General features: G+C 49.7%; 1 protein-coding gene across 2 annotated transcripts in view; it reads right to left on the bottom strand.

Moving 5' to 3' along the window:
• The window catches only part of aco1 (aconitase 1, soluble), a 67,887-nt gene extending 65,715 nt beyond the window's left edge, over positions 1–2,172 (bottom strand). Inside the window, exon 1 of one of the 2 annotated variants that reach the window (XM_038804124.1) lies at positions 2,064–2,172. The gene's annotated coding sequence lies outside the window, so the exon portion shown is untranslated. Of the gene's footprint in view, positions 1–2,006; positions 2,038–2,063 lie in introns of those variants that run through there. The other variant, XM_038804125.1, reaches the window with a different exon arrangement.
• Positions 2,173–19,335: the final 17,163 nt, after the last annotated feature.

Raw genomic sequence — 19,335 nt, 5'->3', positions numbered from 1 at the left:
CCCCCACAACCCAAAGATGTGCGGGGTAGGTGGATTGGCCACACTATACTGCCCCTTAATTGGAAAAAAATAATTGGGTACTCCAAATTTAAAAAAAATATATAGCCAACAGCCACAATAGGCAATAGCTACACCAACAACCAAATTAAGATAGCAAGTTGAACTCATAACATGGGTTGCTAGAAGTGGCATACATTCAAACACAGGGATTTGTTCTTTGCAAAATGAACACATTCAAGCCTGCCACCCTTTTTTTTGAGCTATCCTGGAGCTTGAGGAGCTGTTGCTTTGGCCAGATTTCAAACCAATCTGCACCTTTTTCTTGTGTTGTGATAAATTGTTATGATTGTTTGACATTTGATTTCTTGTGTTTATCCTTATGAGTGCAAGATGAAAAGCTTCAACAACGCGTCTCTTTTCAGTAATATTTAAATATGAATAAAATGAACTCAGTAAAAATAGTTGTTGCTCTCTCTCTGTTGTGCCCTCAGGGGCAACATTCAAAAGTATTAATAAACAAGAGATGGTTCATATGTATTCTTAGACACTTATGCCATCCAGCACAGGACTGATTATACAAACCCAATGGAGTATGACATTATCAAACCAGCGAGAGCCACCTGGCCAGCGCTCCCTTGCAGGAAGGTTTGATTTTCTGAACATACCTAACTAACAAGATCATGACTCACTCCCCACCATCTCCATGGACACAGGCACTTTCCCCAAGCTCCATCTGACTATGGTCAGAGTGCAGACCTTGCACGCCTCCAGTTTTGCCCAGCAAACCTGTTCCTGCATTTTGTCTTAAGTTCTGCCATAATATTACCATTGCACCAGATCCTCCACTTCTCCCCCACCCTGCCCTGACTGCATTGTTGCCATTGCATAGGAACCTGCATTTTCTCCCCAGCCCTGTCTGCATTGCTACCATTGCACAGGATCCTGCACTCCTCTCCCCCCCCCCCCCCCCAGCCCTGTCTGCATTGCTGACATTGGAAAGTATCCTGAACTTTCCCCCCAGCTGTCTGCATTACTGTCATTGCACAGGATCTTGCACTTTCACCCAATCCTTGTTTGCATTGCATCCATTGCAGAGGATCCTGCACTTCCCCCCCAGTCCTGTCTGCATTATTGCTGCAATTGCACAGAATCCTGCACATACCCACCCACCCCCTGGCTGCATTGCTGCCATTGCACAGGATTCTGCACTTTCGCACAGCCCTATCTGCATTTTTGTTGCCATTGCACAGGATTCTGCACTTTCGCACAGCCCTATCTGCATTATTGCTGCCATTGCACAGGACCTGCACTTTCTCCCAGCCGTCTGAATTGCTGCTATTGCACAGGATCCTGCACACATCCGCAGCCCTGTCTGCATTATTGCTGCCATTTCACAGGATCCTGTACTTTTCTCCTTGCCATGTTTGCATTATTTGTGCCATTGCACAGGATCCTGTACTTTCCCCCCTGCCATGTCTGCATTGCTGCCATTGCACAGGATCCTGTACTTTCCCCCCTGCCATGTCTGCATTGCTGCCATTGCACAGGATCCTATTCTCCCCCCCCCCCCTCCCCTCCCAACCCAGTCTGCATTGCTGCCATTGCACAGGATCCTGTACTTTCCCCCAGTCCTGTCTGCATTGCTGCCATTGCACAGGATCCTGTACTTTCCCCCCTGCCATGTCTGCATTGCTGCCATTGCACAGGATCCTGTACTTTTCCCCCCTGCCATGTCTGCATTGCTGCCATTGCACAGGATCCTATTCTCCTCCCCCCCCCCAACCCAGTCTGCATTGCTGCCATTGCACAGGATCCTGTGCTTTCCCCCAGCCCTTTCTGCATTGCTGCCATTGCACAGGATCCTGTACTTTCCCCCAGCCCTGTCTGCATTGCTGCCATTGCACAGGATCCTGTACTTTACCCCCTGCCATTGCACCTTTGCCCAGGATCTTCCTGCCGCCCACGAACAGGCTCGCAGCGAGAGACGGAAAGACTAAAAAGAATACCTGCCGACGCGCGAATCCCTCAAATCAGGACGGCGACAGGTTTTGCCCGTTCATTACCTTATGAGGTCCGGACCACCAGCCACAGCTTCACTCACAGGAGACCCTCATTCAGCCGCTCGCCCTCTGCGCAGGCGCCCGGAGCGCGTCACGTCTCAACCCCGCCCACTCCGGCGTAACACGTCATTCTCCTGACAGCATACCTTCCGCGTGTGAGCAGCGCACGTGGACTTTGCTCCAGTGCTGGGACTGGAGTTCCCAACCCTGCAGTATTGTTTCAAACACGTGTCCAGCGGGTGTCAAGTTTACTGTTTGTGTGCTGGATGTCCGAATATGTGCAGTGTTAAAATAGATTTCTTGTTGGAAATTGGAATTGGCTTGCTGTTGTCAAAAGAAATGTTTTTTAAAAGGCAAAATGCTCAGGGTTCATGGAGATCAAGTGGAGCAGTGGGACTGACCAGAATACTCCAAGGAGAGGCACAGCGCCGGCCCTAGGGTTGCTGGCGCCCCGGGCAAGCTGAACTTCGGCGCCCTTGGGGCCGGGGGGGGCCGGGGCCGGGGGGGGGGGGGCACGCCCACAGGACACAATACAATACAGTGTGAATTACATTCACCCCCTGTAAATAAATGAAGTACGGCGGAAGTGACGGGTCTACAGGTTGAGCAGGTCCAGTGGCCGAGTCGTCCTTTGGGATCGGCGGAGCACCGGGGTTGCAGCCTCTTCGGGTGGCTGGGTGGTGACGGTCGGTGTGGATATGGGGGTGGACTCTGGGGGTGTTTCGGTCCGAGCTCCGTTCCTGACCGGTGTGACGGGCGCAGGGGGGCGCAGGAAAACTATAGGCGTGGGGGCGCAGGGCGTGAGGGGTTGGGTGGGGTGTAGTGTGAGGGGTACCTCGGCGGTGGTGGTGGATCCTGCAGGTGCCAGGTCCCGGAGGGAAACGGTGTCCTGACGGCCGTCGGGGTATTCAATAAAGGCATAGTGGGGGTTCGAGTGAAGCAGTAGTACCCTCTCTACTAGTGGGTCCGCTTTGTGTCCGGGTGTGCTTCCGGAGGAGAACCGGGCCCAGTGTCCTCAACCAAGATGGGAGCGAAGCCCCCGTGGTAGTGCCCCAGGTCAGGATGTACGAAGCTCTCGGTGCTCCCGGAGTCGAAGAGGCAAGGTGTCTTGTATCCATTGATTTGCACTGACATCATCAAGCTCTGGAGATGCTTCGGACACGACTGGTCCAACGTGACTGCGTTGAGTTGCGGGTAGTCGGCGGCTCGATCAGCAGTGCTGGAGTGGCCCCGTGATGACTGTCCGCGGAGGTCGTAGTCGTCGAGGTGAACATCAGGTGATGGCCAAGATGGCGGCCCCTGTTGATCGCACGTGGCGGGTGGTGAAGAAGATGGTGTCCAAGATGGCTGCCCCGTGGATCGTATGTGGCGGGCGGCGAGGAAGATGGTGTCCAAGATGGCGGCCCCCATGACTCGCACATGGTCGTCCGCGTGGGGAGGATTGCTAAGGTGGCGGCCCCCATGAGTCGCACATGTCGGGCGGAGTCGGCAGACACACTGCAACGTTGCAGGGCCTGCGGGCCTGCGAATTGGGGGAGCGATTGCTCTGGACTGCGGGGGAGTTAGAGGGTTTCGATTTCGCCAGGCATACTCTGGTATAATGTCCTTTGCGACCGCAGCTGCTGCAGGTCGCATTGCGGGCCGGGCAGTGCTGCCGTGGGTGTTGGGGCTGGCCACAAAAATAGCACGCTGGCGCTCCAGAGTGAGTGGGTGGCCGCGCGGCACAGGCCTGGGGCAGTCGCTGGTCGGGGGTCCATGATGGGGTCACTTGGTCCGCGGGGAATGAGTTTAGACTGCGGAACGCGACCTCCATAGTAGTTGCTAGCTCTACCGTGTTCTCCAAGTTCTGGGCGCCTTTCTTGAGTAGCCGCTGGCACACATAGTTAGACCGGAGCCCCGCAACGTACACATCACGAACAGCGAGTTCCATAGGCTGGGAGGCAGTTACAGCCTGAAAGTTGCATTCCCAAGCAAGGGCTTTTAAGTCGCGCAGGAAGTCCTCTAGCGACTCTGCGGGGCGCTGGCGGCGGGTAATGAAAATGTGCCGCGTGTAGACCTCATTTACCAGCCGCACGTACAATCGGTCGAGCATAGCGAGGGCCTCAGTATAGGAGTCGGTACAATTGAGTTGCGTAGAGATGCGATGGCTCACCCGTGCATGCAGTAGGCTGAGTTTCTGCTCCTCTGTAGTCTCGGAGGTGGTCGATGCAGCCAGGTAGGCCTTGAAACACCGAAGCCAGTGTAGAAAAATTTCCTTCGCCTCTGCAGCCTGCGGGTCGAGTTCTAGTCGATCAGGTTGGAGGGCTGATTCCATAGTAGTTTTCTTAAGTCTATTAAATTGATGAGACCATCAATTCACTCGGAACACGTTTGGAAGTAAACTGTGGTTTTAATAGACTTACAACTAGGCCTGCCTGCGACCAGAAGAACTGAGGGCAGGCTCACACAGCTGCAGCACTTTATACTTCTGGTAGTGGGAGGGGCCATGGGTGGAGCCGAGGGTGGAGCCCTGTACAAGCTCCTCATCTCCCCCTGTGGGCAGAGCCGCGCAACGGCTCACAGACAGAGCCCACAAGTACACAATACAATACAGTGTGAATACAGAGCCCATAAGGACACAATACAATAGAGTGTGAATTACATTCACCACAATAGACACAATGGGCCGAATGGCCTCCTTCCGTGCTGTAAATAACTCTAAAACGTTGGCGGTTCGAGGCTGCCTAGGCAGGGTAGGTGCTGGTTTTTACAGGCATAGAGCAGAGGAATGGGACTGATTGGATTTCTCTATAGAGGTAGCACGGACTCAGTGGTCCGAATGGATACCCTCTGAAAGAGTAATGACTCTTTCCCTTCCGGCACGGTAGCATAGTGGTTAGCACTGTTACTTCACAGCGCCAAGGTCCCAGGTTCGATTCCCAGCTTGACTCACTGTGCGGAGTCTGCACATTCTCCCTGTGTCTGCGTGGGTTTCCTCCGGGTGCTTCGGTTTCATCCCGAAAGACGTGCTTGTTAGGTGAATTGGACATTCTGAATTCTCCCTCTATGGACCTGAACAGGCACCAGAGTGTGGCAACTAGGGGATTTTCACAGTAACTTCATTCAAGTGTTAGTGTAAGCCTACTTGTGACAATAAAGAGTATAGACTGGATGAATAGACTATTCCTGAGACGGGAAAACAGAGGGTGGGGCAAAGGAGAATCTGCAGGTGGGGAGCGGATTCAGATGGGGAGGGAGTCATAGATGAGAAGAACTTGCATCCCGTTCACTGAAACTGCACCAATAAATCATATTAATACAGATAACACTCAAAAATGTTTCCAATCAAAACTTGAAAACTCACTGATTGTCTACATGTAACTGGTTGTAATAGGTGTAACACTCCAATATTCAATCTGTGACCAATATAATCAGGGGCTGTTTAGCTCACTGGCCTTAACCGCTGGCTTTGCAAGCAGACCAATCAGCACGGTTCAATTCCCGTAACAGCCTCCCCGAACAGGCACCGGAATGTGGCGACTAGGGGCTTTTCACAGTAATTTCATTTGAAGCCTACTCGTGACAATAAGCGATTTTCATTTCATTTCATTTACAAACTGTTAATCCAATAAGTCCTGTGCTCATTGGCTTCCAATCCAGTAACTCCTCACATTTAAAATTCTTGTTGTTGTGTTCAAATACCGCTATAGTCCCACCCCTCCCTATCTCCCTGACTTTAACCTGGTGTTGTAAGACTTCTTACTATCTCCCTGAGGAAAGCTGGCGATGTCATCGATAGGTGGGACGCTGCGGTGGGGCCATGAAATTTCAATCCAGGAGAGTTGTGTCTCTCACCTCGTGCTTCACAAGAGACCCCCAAAATCTGCTTTCATGAATCCCCTAATCTCCCCATCCACCAGAACCTCAATGGCATTTCTCAGCACACTCTGAGGTCACACAAACCCTTTTGATACATGAGCTTAACCTTTGACAATGCAACTTTAAATGCCAAATACAGTCCACAAGAAATTACAAACACCTCTGCCCCCTGACTTTAAGCTTCCAAGTTTACTGACAAAAATGAAATGAAATGAAAATCACTTATTGTCACAAGTAGGCTTCAAATGAAGTTACTGTGAAAAGCTCCTAGTCGCCACATTCCGGTGCCTGTTCGGGGAGGCTGTTACGGGAATTGAACCGTGTTGCTGGCCTGCCTTGTTCTGCTTTCAAAGCCAGCGATTTAGCCCTGTGCTAAACATACAAACTGGTGCCCAAATGTCTGGAAACCCCAAAACCCTTCCGTATGTGACCATAGTCACCCAGAACAAGCATAATGCACAATCACTCAATGCCCGATTCACAAATATGAAGGAGGCTTCACAGAAATACACTCAATTAGTCCTGACTATCTGGCTTAATCACATGAATGTACAATTTGAGCAGTTAATCTTCACCAGCCAGGAGAAAGAGGTGACCAGAGAACCAGTATAGGACTAAAAGCTGCCCGATCTTTACCATGCTGACTGGCACTCTACAATCTCTTTGAACCCTGTTCCATGCAAAATGGACCTGTGCTACTTCACTGAGCCTCATGAATCTCCCCACCCAACCCCTCACTCTCCCCGAACCCCCTCCCTCCCCCCAGCTCGACCTGCCTGAGGCTCACAGTGAAAATCAGCCATGTTATTTCTTTTGCAGAATGTGGATGTCCCTGGCTAGGCCAGCATTTATTGCTCTTGAGAAAGTGGTGGTGAGCTTCCTTCTTAAACCGCTGAAGTCCATGTGGTGTAGGATCACCCACAGTGCTTTTAGGGAGGGAGTTCCAGGAGTTTGCCCAAGCGACTGTGAAGGAACGGCCAATATACTTCCAAGACAGGATAATGAGTGACTTGGAGGGGAACCTCCAGGTGGTGGTTCCCATGTCCTTCTAGATGATAGTTTGACTTTTTTTCAATTAAACACAACTGAGTGTTTTTGCTTAATTGAGAGCCTCTGAGTGCAGGGGGATGAGTGCTTTGGATGTACTCAGGGTGGAAGATGGGAGGTCAGTATGTTGGAACAGTCAAAACTCGAGGTGACAGGGACGTAGAGGAGCTGAGGCAGAGGGGGGTGTGACACATGGTCGGAAACCCACCTCAAATATGAAAGCAAGACATCAAACAGTCTGGTCCAGCCTTAGACGGCGGCCAGGGAATGGGACAGAGTCAGTAGAGTCAGTAGCGAGGGAGCAGAGTTTGTGGTGACTTTGGTTTGCCCAATATTTAGCTGGAAGAAATTGGACAGGAGTGTGACAAGTAGTGCCTTAAGGTTGGGAAGAGGTTGGGTGGAGCAGACTGCTTGCAAGGAGAGAAATTATGGGAGGTGTGATAGCAAGGGAGTGGGACCGATGATGGATAAGAGAAAAGAAAGTGAAAAGGGGAGAAAAAGTGGAATGGTCAAAGGCTGGGAATTCCGCAGTAAGTAACTCACCTTCTGATTCACCGGAGCACGTCCACCATCTCCGCAAGGCACAAGTCCAGAGTGAGATAGAATACTCTCCATTTGCCTGAATGAGTGCAGCTCCCAAAGACACGCGAGACACTCAACACCATCCAGGACAAAGCAGCTCTCATGATCAGTGTCCCATCGGCTACCTTCAACCTTCCCAGTCTCCAACACTGATGCACAGTGACAGCCGTGTGTACCATCTACACAGGATACATTGCAGCAACTCATCCCTCCATCGACAGCATCTCCCAAGCCCATGACCTCTATCATCTAGAAAGACAAGGGCAGCAAATACATGGGAACCCTACCACCTGGAAGTTCCCGTCCAAGCCACTGACCATCCTGATGTGGGAATACATTGCCTGTCACTGGGTCAATATCCTCAAATTCCCTACACCTACATCACACGGACTGCAGCGGTTCAAGAAGTTGGCTCATCAGTACCTTCTCAAGGACCATTAGGGATGGGCAATAAATGCCGGCCGAGCCAGCGATGCTCCCAAGAATGAAGAAAAAAGATAGAAATGCTGGGTTTGTGTTATAACTTGTGTGGGACACGTCCAGCTGGGGATGATTGTTTCCCTGTGCTCATTGGTGCTGCAAACTCCCCCACTATGGGGGATAGTTTGTGAGCACTGATATCAAGGTTCAGCCAGTGTGGAGCTGACCAGAAAGGTCCCGGTGAGGGTTACCGGGTCTTATGTAGGTAATGGTGTTTGCAGAAGTAAAAGACTTTTAAGAAACTCGACAGACGCCCCTCGCTTTTACTAAAGCTTGGATCCGGGGCATCCATCAAAACGCACACATACAGCCAAACTCTACCCTGTCCACCTCACACATCTGTAAACACACAGTACAGTGACTGCAATTGTTGCTAAATAACTCTGGTTTATTTCTCAATCCCACCTTCACCCCCCCCCCCCCCCCCCCCCCCCCGGCCATCTGGAGTGTGACAAACAACAGAATGCAGAACAGGGACAAAACTGTCACCTTCTTGGCCAAAATGATTCAACCGTAGACTCCTTAAATAACTCACTTATGGTCAGGGAGAAGGAAATTTACCAACATTGTAATTGCTCTGCCATTCTGCAATTTCAGCTTTCTGTATGGGTGCAATGTACCTTTAAAAAAGAAATAAATGCATGTCTGAACCATTTCTTACGTGGAGTTATTGGCCTTGGCAGGTAGCCAGCATGGAAATCAAAGTACGTGCAGACTGGAAGCATGGGTCCTGAGATTTCATAATATCGCCAACCAAAAAAAAACATTGGCAGGTTCTTATCAGAGCTATTTATTTAAATTCTATTTGTTTGTGTCACAATCGGATTTCATTTCAAGATTGGGAGTTGCAGAGTGTCAAATCATTTTGAAAGTTGTTTATACCTATATTTCTCACAGAAGATGAGATGTAGGAATCTTTGGAAAAACAATTACGTTACCTGAGATTGCGATGATTATTTTCTTTCAATTCACAGATGTTTCTCATGGTCTAAATTATACTGCCTTCCTTCAGGTCGGTCAACTGGACTTGTTCCCCCTCACCCACTTCCTCTCACCCCCCCCCCCCCCCCCTTGCCCCATCCAACACAGCAAAAGGACTCAATCTGATTATATCCATCAAATAAAAGCAAAATACAGCAGATGCTGGAAATTAGAAATTCCTGCCCAAAGTCAATGGACCTATACATGGTCCGCGTCCTGCCCATGTCGATTTGCGGCAGGCGGGGCGGAAGAATCCAGCCTGTTAATTCAAATTAAAAGTTATTTTGTCATCTGACAAAGTGGTTGTGTAAGGGTGGGATTAATCTGGATTATAATAACTTAAAAGAAAATTTCTATCATTTAAAAACAAAATTAAGGGGCAATTTAGCGTGGCCAATCCACCTACCCTGCACATTTTTGGGTTGTGGGGTGAGACCCATGCAGACACGGGGAGAATGTGCAAACTCCACACGGACAGTGACCCGGGGCCGGGATCGAACCCGAGTCCTCAGCACTGTGAGGCAGCAGTGCTAATCACTGCACCGCCCCGAAAACGTATATCTTCTATATCTTCTATATCTTCTAAACGTCTATATTCCCGTACCAGCCTTCCCGAACAGACGGTGGAATGTGGCAACTAGGGGCTTTTCACAGTAACTTCATTTCAAGCCTACTTGGGACAATAAGCGATTTTCATTTCATTTCATCTTATATCCAATTTCCAAAATCGACCTACCCCAGGTTATAACCCTTCAGATATCACTTGTTGTTTGAGAGATTGTATAAGGTATATGTTTGTTACATACATTTTGGTTTATTTAAAAAAAACATTTGTCATCTCATTATCGTGCACCATTCTCCAGCCGAGAAAGTTCAGGGAAATGACTCATCCTGTAGCCTCTGCCAGCAATGTTTGATAAATTGTTTAAAATTAGGAGAGGTTTCAATAAAATAATTACGGAGAAACTGTTTACAGTGGCAGGGAGTGGGGGGTGCTGGAGCTGCGCAGTAACCAAAAGACACTGATTTAAAGGTAATTGCCAAAAGAACATGAGGGAATGTGAAGATTTTTCTTACACAGGTTATTGTGATCTGGTGCTCGCTGCCTGAAAGGGCGATGGAAGCAGATTCAATCGTAACTTTGAAAAAGGAACTGGATCTCTACTTCAAAAGAGAAGGTTTTGCCAGGCTATGGGAAACAGACAGCGGAATAAGCAGATAACTCATTCAAACATGATACAGGAGCAATGGGTGAATGGCAGCCTACTGTGCTGTCTCAAATAGAATGCCAGATTTGTATAAAGGGGTAGAAACTCAGAGTAGGAATAACGTCACCTTATCTTCAAGTCTCCTTATAACCCTTGGCAAAGGCCCAGAGGTTAACTAACTGTCCTCCCCACCAGAGACAGAGTAAAGAGTCCAAAGTTGGTAGAAGAGGTTAACAGGGAGAAAAATAAATACATACTATAAAAAGAACATTCTAATAATGTATGATAAATATAGGCATCTAAATCGCTGTTTCTCAGAGTTAATTTGGGACATTTGATCCAAATATTTGAAGGGTTATTTTGGAACAGATGGTACGTATGGAAAAAAGAGACTTTAAGCCCAGATTTCCTACTGTGTGAGAAGAAGTCGAAGTAACGTACAGCAGATTATCCCATCAAGATCACCCACCTAGAGCCCAAATTCCTGCTGGAGTTCACCTAGAATTGCACAGACTTTGCAGGACCGAAACAGGCCATTCAGCCCACAGGTCATTATTGGTGTGAATGTCGGTCTGTACTGGTGTGATATAGGTCTGTGTAGGTGTGATGTAGGTCTGTACTGGTGTGATGTAGGTCACTGTAGGTGTGATGTAGGTCTGTAGTGGTGTGATGTATGTAGGTCTGTATTGGTGCAATGTATGTAGGTCTGTACTGGTGTGTTATAGGTCTGTGTAGGTGTGATGTAGGTCTGTACTGGTGTGATGTAGGTCAGTGTAGGTGTGATATGGGTCTGTACTGGTGTGCTATAGGTCTGTGTATGTGTGATACTGGTGTGTTATAGGTCTGTGTAGGTGTGATATAGGTCTGTACTGGTGTATTATAGGTCTGTGCTGGTGTGATGTATGTAGGTCTGTATTGGTGTGATATAGGTCTGTACAGGTGTGATGTATGTAGGTCTGTATTGGTGTGATGTGGGTCTGTACTGGTGTGTTGTATGTCTGTACCAATGTGATGTAGGTCTGTACCGGTGTGATGTGGGTCTGCACTGGTGTGTTGAACGTCTGTACCGGTGTGATGTGGGTCTGTACTGGTGTGTTGTACGTCTGTACTAGTTTGGTTGTAGGTTTGTACTGTTCTAATGTTGTAGATCTGTTCTGGTGTTTGTGATCCACACATGTTTCACATGTTTTTCCCACCCCTATTTCATCTCACACTTCAACATACTTTTTTTATCCTTTCCTCTCTCATATATTTATCTTGTTTCCTCTGAAATGCATCTATGTTATTCGCTTCAACTACTCCCTGTGGTAGTGAGATGCATATTCAAACTATTCTCTCAATAAAAAGAGGTTTCTCCGGAATTCCTTTTTGTTTGTTATCTTAATACCCCTCCATGTGCCCGGTGTCAAATTCAGTCTCTGAAGCAACTTGGGATGTTTTGTTATATGCTATAGGAATGCAAGTTGCATGGGCAGCACGGTGGCGCAGTGGTTAGCCCTGCTGCCTCATGGCGCCGAGGACCCAGGTTCGATTGCGGCTCTGGGTCACTGCCCATGTGGAGTTTGCACATTCTCCCCGTGTCTGCACGGGTCTCGCCTCCACAATCCAAAGATGTGCAGGGTAGGTGGATTGGCCATTCTAAATTGTCCCTAAATTGGAAAAAAAAATGAATTGGGTACTCTAAATTTTTTTAAAAAGGAATGCAAGTTGTTGTTTGGAGGAATACAGAATGGGCTGCAACGTAAGCTATATGCCCCAACTAAAGCAGTCGGTGCCAAACCACAACTCCCGCCCAAAATCAGATCTGTTAATAGCCAGCAATTCAAAATTTAGCATTTTTAAAATTTCATGGGTTGTGGGTGTTACTGGTGAGGCCAGCATTTGGTGCCCATCCTTAATTGACAATGAACCGGCAGGACTTGCTCGACCTTTTCAGAGGGACAGTTAAAGTCAACCACATTGCTCTGGGTCAGGAGTCACATGTAGGCCAGACCGGGTTAGGGCGGCACAGTGGTTAGCACTGCTGCCTCACAGCTACAGAGACCCAGCTTCCATTCTTGCCTCGGTTGACTGTCTGTATGATGTTTGCACTTTCTCCCCATGTCTGCGTGAGTTTCCTCCGGGTGCTCCGATTTCCTCCCACAGTCGAAAGATGTGCAGGTTAGGTGGATTGGCCATGCTAAATTGCACCTTTATGTCCAAAAGGTTAGGTGGGGTTTCTAGGTTACGGGGATAGGGTGAAGGCATGGATTTAAGTAGGGTGCTCTTTCCAAGGGCCGGTGGACCCGATGGAACAAATGGCCTCCTTCTGCACTGTAAATTCAATGATTCTATGATTTTAGGACAGCAGATTTCCTTCCCTATAGGACATTAGTAGAGTTTTTACAACAATCAGTGATAGTTTCATGGTCACCATTACTGAGGCTAGTCTTCAATTCCAGATTTATTAACTGAATTTAAATTCCACCAGCTGCCATGATGGGATTTGAACCCGTGTCCCTAGAGGATTAACCCACGGCTCCAGGGTCTGTGTGTAGTACAATTGTCCCCTCCAGCTTCACACAAGGGTAAACTTTTTTTTTAAATGTGCTCATCTTGAGGCTAAATCTAGAACCAATTTAATTGCAAAAATTCTCAAACAGACATTCTGCCTCACAAATTCAGCAGTGGGACCAATCCTTAGTGGAGTAGATTCAGGCCCCACTGTTTGTGATTTGTACCCATTTTGTACCCACAAAGCTGGTGCACACCCGCATCAGTTTCTACACCTGGTTACTGAACCTGTAATGGGTTTACAAGATTTTTTAACATGTTTCAGATAAACCCAAAGATTCTCTAAATATATTTACTGATGTAGACTCTGCAATGTACAATTTCATTCAATTAATTTGAAACACTAATAAAGAACTCACCTTAAATAGCTGTCAGATAAAGAAGTAGGCTGAGGCTCAGTGTGCACCGTCCAATGTCAGTGAGACAGATACTTTAAAAAGTCAGCTCAGAGGAACTTGACCTTTTCTTAGCCAATCGTTGAGTCATCCCACCGGCTCAAGTCACTAGGGCTTTGCTTAGATTGGCTGAGAGCTAAACGGAACATGGTCTGCCGAATTGACCGTCCATCAGCCTCTTCCTGTATGAGTGAACTGAAGTGACTTTTGTAGCAGTCTGCCTGTACCACAGCCAATGGAATGACTGCAGCTTTTCATATACCAATAACTAAATGGCAGACATCTTCCTCATTCATGGTCACAGGAGGGTGAAGGACTCTTGTGTTGTGGTTTTTCTGTCCACTTAAAGGAAGCAACCAAATAAATCCTTTTTAAAGGGCCTTTGTTAAACCTTTTGGTTAAAAGTGTTTCTATTTATTTGAGAAAGCATGTGCCAAGCACAAGTCGTATGAATATGTGGTTCCTCAGCCACAGCAAAGAAACAAAGGAAGGTAGGGAAGACAAAAGGACAGAGGGACAACACTACTGGCTCACTTTTCCACAGCACCATTCACAACTTCAGGACCTTTACAGCCAATGTAGCACTTTTGAAGTGTAGTCACTGTTGTAATGTAGGAAATGAATATAAGAATGTAATAACATGAACTCAGAGTTGGAGTAGGTCATTTGGCCCCTCGAGCCTGTTTTGCCTTTCAACAAGGTCCTGGCTGATTTTTTACCTCAACTCCACCTTCCGGTGCTATGCTGAATCCCTTATTCCCCAAGTATCCAAAAATGTATCAATCTTTGTCTTGAACATATTCAACGACTGAGCATCTAACTCTCAGTAGTAGAGAATTCCAAAGATTCACAACTCTCTGAGTGAATACATGTCTTTTAAAATAAATATTTATTCATATAATGTGGGTGTTGCTATGCCAGCATCTGTTGACCATCTCCGATTGCTCTTGAGAAGGTGGTGGTGGTGAGCCACCTTCCTGAACCGCTGCAGTCCACATTTGTAAAAAGTAAAGTAAAGTTGAAATAGTCCCAGATGACCATAAACTGGTTTCCCCTTTGAGGGGGAGAGCTGACTGGTGATGATTTAACCTGAGGATCACCACACCTTAGGCGAGGGGCAAGGTTGAGGAGGCGGGACTTTCATGAATAATCTCAGCAGGTACACTGCTGGTCTCGCTCTGCATCACAAACTAGCTATCCAGCCAATTGAGCTAAACCGGCCCCATGTGATGTAGGTTGTAGCCATCCAAGATGGCCACCTGCAAAGGACGATGGGAATTATGGCCAACCCAGGACTCAGACAGATACAAAGCCTATGTGTATCTGAAACACAGGTAACCAGGCCTGATCAAAACCCCTGCTCATTTGCATTTTAATGGCCCTTTTTTCCAGGACAATAAAACTCCAATCAAGCAACCGGTACAGCCACAGACTGATCGGCGCCACTCCCTTTACTCAGAAAGCCCAACTGCCAAGGTGTGGTGAATGAGATTCACACGGTGTTATAAGTTACCAATGTCACTCTGTTCTCATTGTATATACGTACCGATATTGTAAGTGCAGTTGCACTACCTGACCACCAGGGGGAGTAGCTCTGGGAGTACTCGAGAGTTTGTTCTGGGCTCCCCCCTTGGCTCCGCCCAGAACGCCTCCCCCTGGAGCTGCTGTATAAAGATCCGTGCCACAGAGCCAGCCGGCCAGTTCATCGAAAGTTCAACGGCGAACAGGCTGGCTCTGTTGTAAGTATATTAAAACCGCTATTCTAATCCTACAAGCACGTGTCCGTAGAATTGATGGTTCCATCAATTTAATATACTTTCAAAACAGTCAAAGTAAATCATGGAAGCAGCCCTCAAGCCCGGACGCCTAGAACTCGACCCACAGGATGCAGAGGCTAAAGAAATTTTCTCCCACTGGCTGAGATGTTTTAAGGCCTACCTGGTAGAAGCCAGCACAGCTGGAACAACGGAGGACCAAAAGCTCAGCCTACTGTACGCGAGGGTAAGCCACAGAATCTCCACGCAGCTAAACCTGGCCGGTTCTTACACCGCAGCGCTGGCGATATTGGACAAAATGTACGTTAGGCCCATCAACGGGGTTTATGCACGCCACGTGTTTACGACTCACCATCAGCAGCCGACAGAAACACTAGCTGAATTCGTACGGGAACTTAACAATCTTTCCAATGACTGTAACTACCAAGCCGTTACCGCGGCTGAACATAGGGAGCTTTCTGTGCGGGATGTTTTTGTAGCGGGCCTCAGATCAAACTATGTGCGCCAAAGGCTGCTGGAAAAAGGGGCCCAGGACTTAGACACTACTGTGGAAGCTGCTACCACAATGGAAGTCTCCTTCCGCAGCCTCACCTCGTTACCCGCGGACCCCGCGACCCCATCGTGGGCCCCTGACCAACAACTCCCCCAGGCCTGTGCCGCACGGCCCCCCAGCTACCGCGCTGCCAAAGCCAGTTACTCTGCGGCCCCAGGCAGTCACACTGCTGCCCCAGCCAGCTACTCAGCTGGCCCAGCCTACCATTTCTGTGGACAAAGCCAACACCCGCGGCAGCACTGCCCAGCCCGATCCGCGACCTGCAGCAGCTGCGGGAAGAAAGGCCACTATGCCAGAGTGTGCCTCGCGAAAAGGGCCCCAGTTTCTAACTCCCCAGTAGAGAGAACAAATCGCTCCCAGCACCAGCGGGCCCACGGGGCCCGAAACGCTCCGCCCCCTCCCGCCACGTGCGATCCATGGAGGCCGCCATCTTGGCAAACCCCCACCATGCGGCCGGCCAAGTGCGACTCATGGGGGCCGCCATCTTGGACGCCATCTTCCTCGCCGCTCACCACGTGCGATCCACGGCCCCCATCTGCATCTCCATGCTCAGATAGCTCATCAGAAGACTAAGACTTCCCCGGGCACCCATCACGCGGCCCGCAACTCAACGCGGCCACCCTAGATCAATCCCGCCCCAAGCACCTACGAAGTTCGATGTCGGAGGTCCAGATCAACGGGTACAGCACGCCATGCCTCTTTGACTCCGGGAGCACCGAGAGCTTCATACACCCAGAGCTGGTAAGACGCTGTTCGCTTCCTATTTTTCCTGTGAACCAAACTATTGCCCTCGCTTCGGGCTCCCACTCAGTCCAAATCTAAGAGCGCACCGTCGCTACGCTCACAATTTGAGGCGCTAGTTATTCGAAATTTAAACTTTATGTCCTGTGACCTCTGCGCGCCACTCTTATTAGGCCTGGATTTCCAGTGCAACCTCAAGAGCCTCACCCTCAGCTTCGGCGGGCCCCTTCCCCCACTCACTATCTGCAGCCTAGCCACGCTGCGCATCTCCCCCCTCCTCTCTTCGCCAATCTCATTCCAGATTGCAAACCAGTAGCTACTCGCAGCAGGCGATACAGCCTATAGGATAGGGTCTTTATCCGATCGGAGGTCCGAAGGCTGCTCAGTGAGGGGATCATAGAGGCCAGTAATAGTCCCTGGAGAGCTCAGGTGGTGGCCGTCAAGACCGGGGACAGATTTTGCATGGTCGTCGACTATAGTCAGACCATAAATCGCTTTACTCTCCTAGACGCATATCCCCTCCCCAGAATTGCAGACATGGTTAACCAGATCGCCCAATATCGGCTATTTTCCACGGTGGATCTGAAGTCTGCATACCACCAGCTCCCAATCCGCCCGGAGGACCGCCACTACACGGCCGATGGCCGCCTCTTCCATTTCCTCCGGGTTCCCTTCGGCGTCACTAACGGGGTTTCGGTGTTCCAACGAGCAATGGACCGAATGGTAGACCAGTACAGGCTGTGGGCCACTTTTCCGTATCTGGACAATGTTACCATCTGCGGCTATGACCAGCAAAACCACGACGCCATCCTCCACCGTTTTCTCCAGACGGCACAGAAATTAAACCTCACTTATAACAAGGAGAAATGCGTTTTCCGCACAAACAGACTGGCCAACCTCGGCTAGGTCGTGGAGAACGGAGTCCTGGGCCCAGACCCGGACCGTAGAACTCCCCCTCCCTCATTGCCCCAAGGCCCTCAAACAGTGCTTGGGGTTCTTTTCATACTACGCCCAGTGGGTCCCTCAATATGCGGACAAAGCCCGCCCACTCTTTAAAGCCACACGATTTCCCCTGTCAGCTGAGGCACGCCAGGCCTTCAGCTGCATCAAGGAGGACATCGCCAAAGCAGCCATGCGGGCGGTGGATGAATCCACTCCCTTTCAGGTTGAGAGCGACGCCTCAGAGGTAGCTCTAGCAGCCACTTTAAATCATTCAGGGAGGCCTGTTGCATTTTTCTCCCGTACCCTATCCGCTTCAGAACTCCGACACTCCTCAGTCGAGAAGGAAGCACAAGCCATCGTGGAGGCTGTTCATCACTGGAGGCACTACCTCGCAGGTAGGAGGTTCACCCTCATCACCGACCAACGATCGGTTGCCTTTATGTTTGACAACTCGCAAAGGGGCAAAATAAAAAACGATAAAATCCTTCGGTGGAGGATCGAACTCTCCACCTATAGTTATGATATTAAATATCGACCGGGGAAGCTCAACGAGCCCTCGGGTGCCCTATTCCGCGGGACATGCACCAGCGCGCAGATCAGCCGTCTGAAAGCCATCCACGATGATCTCTGCCATCCAGGGGTCACCCGGCTCGCCCACTACATCAGAGCCCGAAACCTGCCTTTCTCCAACAAGGAGGTAAAAGCGGTCACCAGGGACTGCCTGATCTGTGCAGAGTGCAAACCGCACGTCTATAGAGCAGACAGGGCCCACCTGGTCAAGGCTTCTAGGCCCTTTGAACGCCTTGCGATCGATTTCAAAGGGCCACTCCCTCCACTAACAAGAACATTTATTTCCTCAACATCATAGACGAGTTCTCCCGATTCCCTTTTGCCATTCTGTGCCCCGACATGACCTCCCACACAGTCATTAGGGCCCTGCATAGTGTCTTCACCTTGTTTGGTTTCCCCAGCTACGTGCACAGCGACCGGGGTTCGTCCTTTATTTTTTCTAGGGGCACTACCACGGGGGTCTCACTTCCGGCATGGCTGAGGGCACCAGGCCCGGTGCTCCTGAGGAAGCACGTCAGGGCACACAAAACCGACCCCCTTGTTGAAAAGGTGCGCCTCCTCCATTCCAACCCACAGTACGCATTCGTCGAGTTCCCGGACGGTCGCCAGGACACAGTATCCCTTCGGGACCTGGCACCCGCTGGATCCAGCCCTCCCCCCCCCCCCACTGAGGAACCCCTTACCCCGTTTCCTATGCTGCTGCCCCCTCGCGCCCCCGATCCCGCAAGCTCACCCCACCGGTTCCACGCGCCAGCACCAGCCCGCCCCCAGCGCCCCCAGTCTCCGGTCGAGCCAGAGGTGTATGAAGTTTGGATGAGACCCGCCCCGGAGTCTGCCATCGTACCCCAGCTCTCAACACCCACCCAGCCACCGCAAGAGGCTGCAACCCCGGTGCTCCCCAGATCGCAACGAACAATTTGTGCACCGGACAGACTAACTCTGTGAGCCACCACCCCCGCCAGACATGATTTTTTTCACAGGGGGTGAATGTGGTGAATGAGATTCATACGGTGTTATAAGTTACCAATGTCACTCTGTTCCCATTGTATATACGTACCGATATTGTACATGCAGTTGCACTACCTGACCACCGGGGGAGTAGCTCTGGGAGTACTCGAGAGTTTGTACTGGGCTCCCCCTTGGCTCCGCCCAGAACTCCTCCCCCTGGAGCTGCTGTATAAAGATCTGTGCCACAGAGCCAGCCGGCCAGTTCATCGAAAGTTCAACGGCGAACAGGCTGGCTCTGTTGTAAGTATATGAAAACCACTATTCTAATCCTACAAGCACGTGGCCTTAGAATTGATGGTTCCATCACAAGGTCAATGGCTGCTAAGGACCCGCCCAGCCACCAAGGCACCCGCCCCTTTATTGGCCGAAATCAAAGACAGTGATCAGAGCCCTGTTGAACTATTGGGCCCAAGGTTAAGGACCGCCCCAAAGAGTGCGAAATCCCAGAGGGATAAAAGAGGGCACAGCCATGTGTTCTGTCTCTTTTGGATCCAGCCTATGCCAACCCAATTGCAGCAGGAACAGCCAGCCAAGTTCAAGACCAACGATCGCTACTTGACGGATGAGCCCAGCAAGTGAAAT

Source organism: Scyliorhinus canicula, chromosome 8 (genome assembly GCF_902713615.1).
Source record: "Scyliorhinus canicula chromosome 8, sScyCan1.1, whole genome shotgun sequence".
Classification (NCBI taxonomy): domain Eukaryota; kingdom Metazoa; phylum Chordata; class Chondrichthyes; order Carcharhiniformes; family Scyliorhinidae; genus Scyliorhinus; species Scyliorhinus canicula.
The sequence above is the reverse complement of the archived record's forward strand: the minus strand, read 5'-3'. Positions and strand labels throughout refer to the sequence as shown.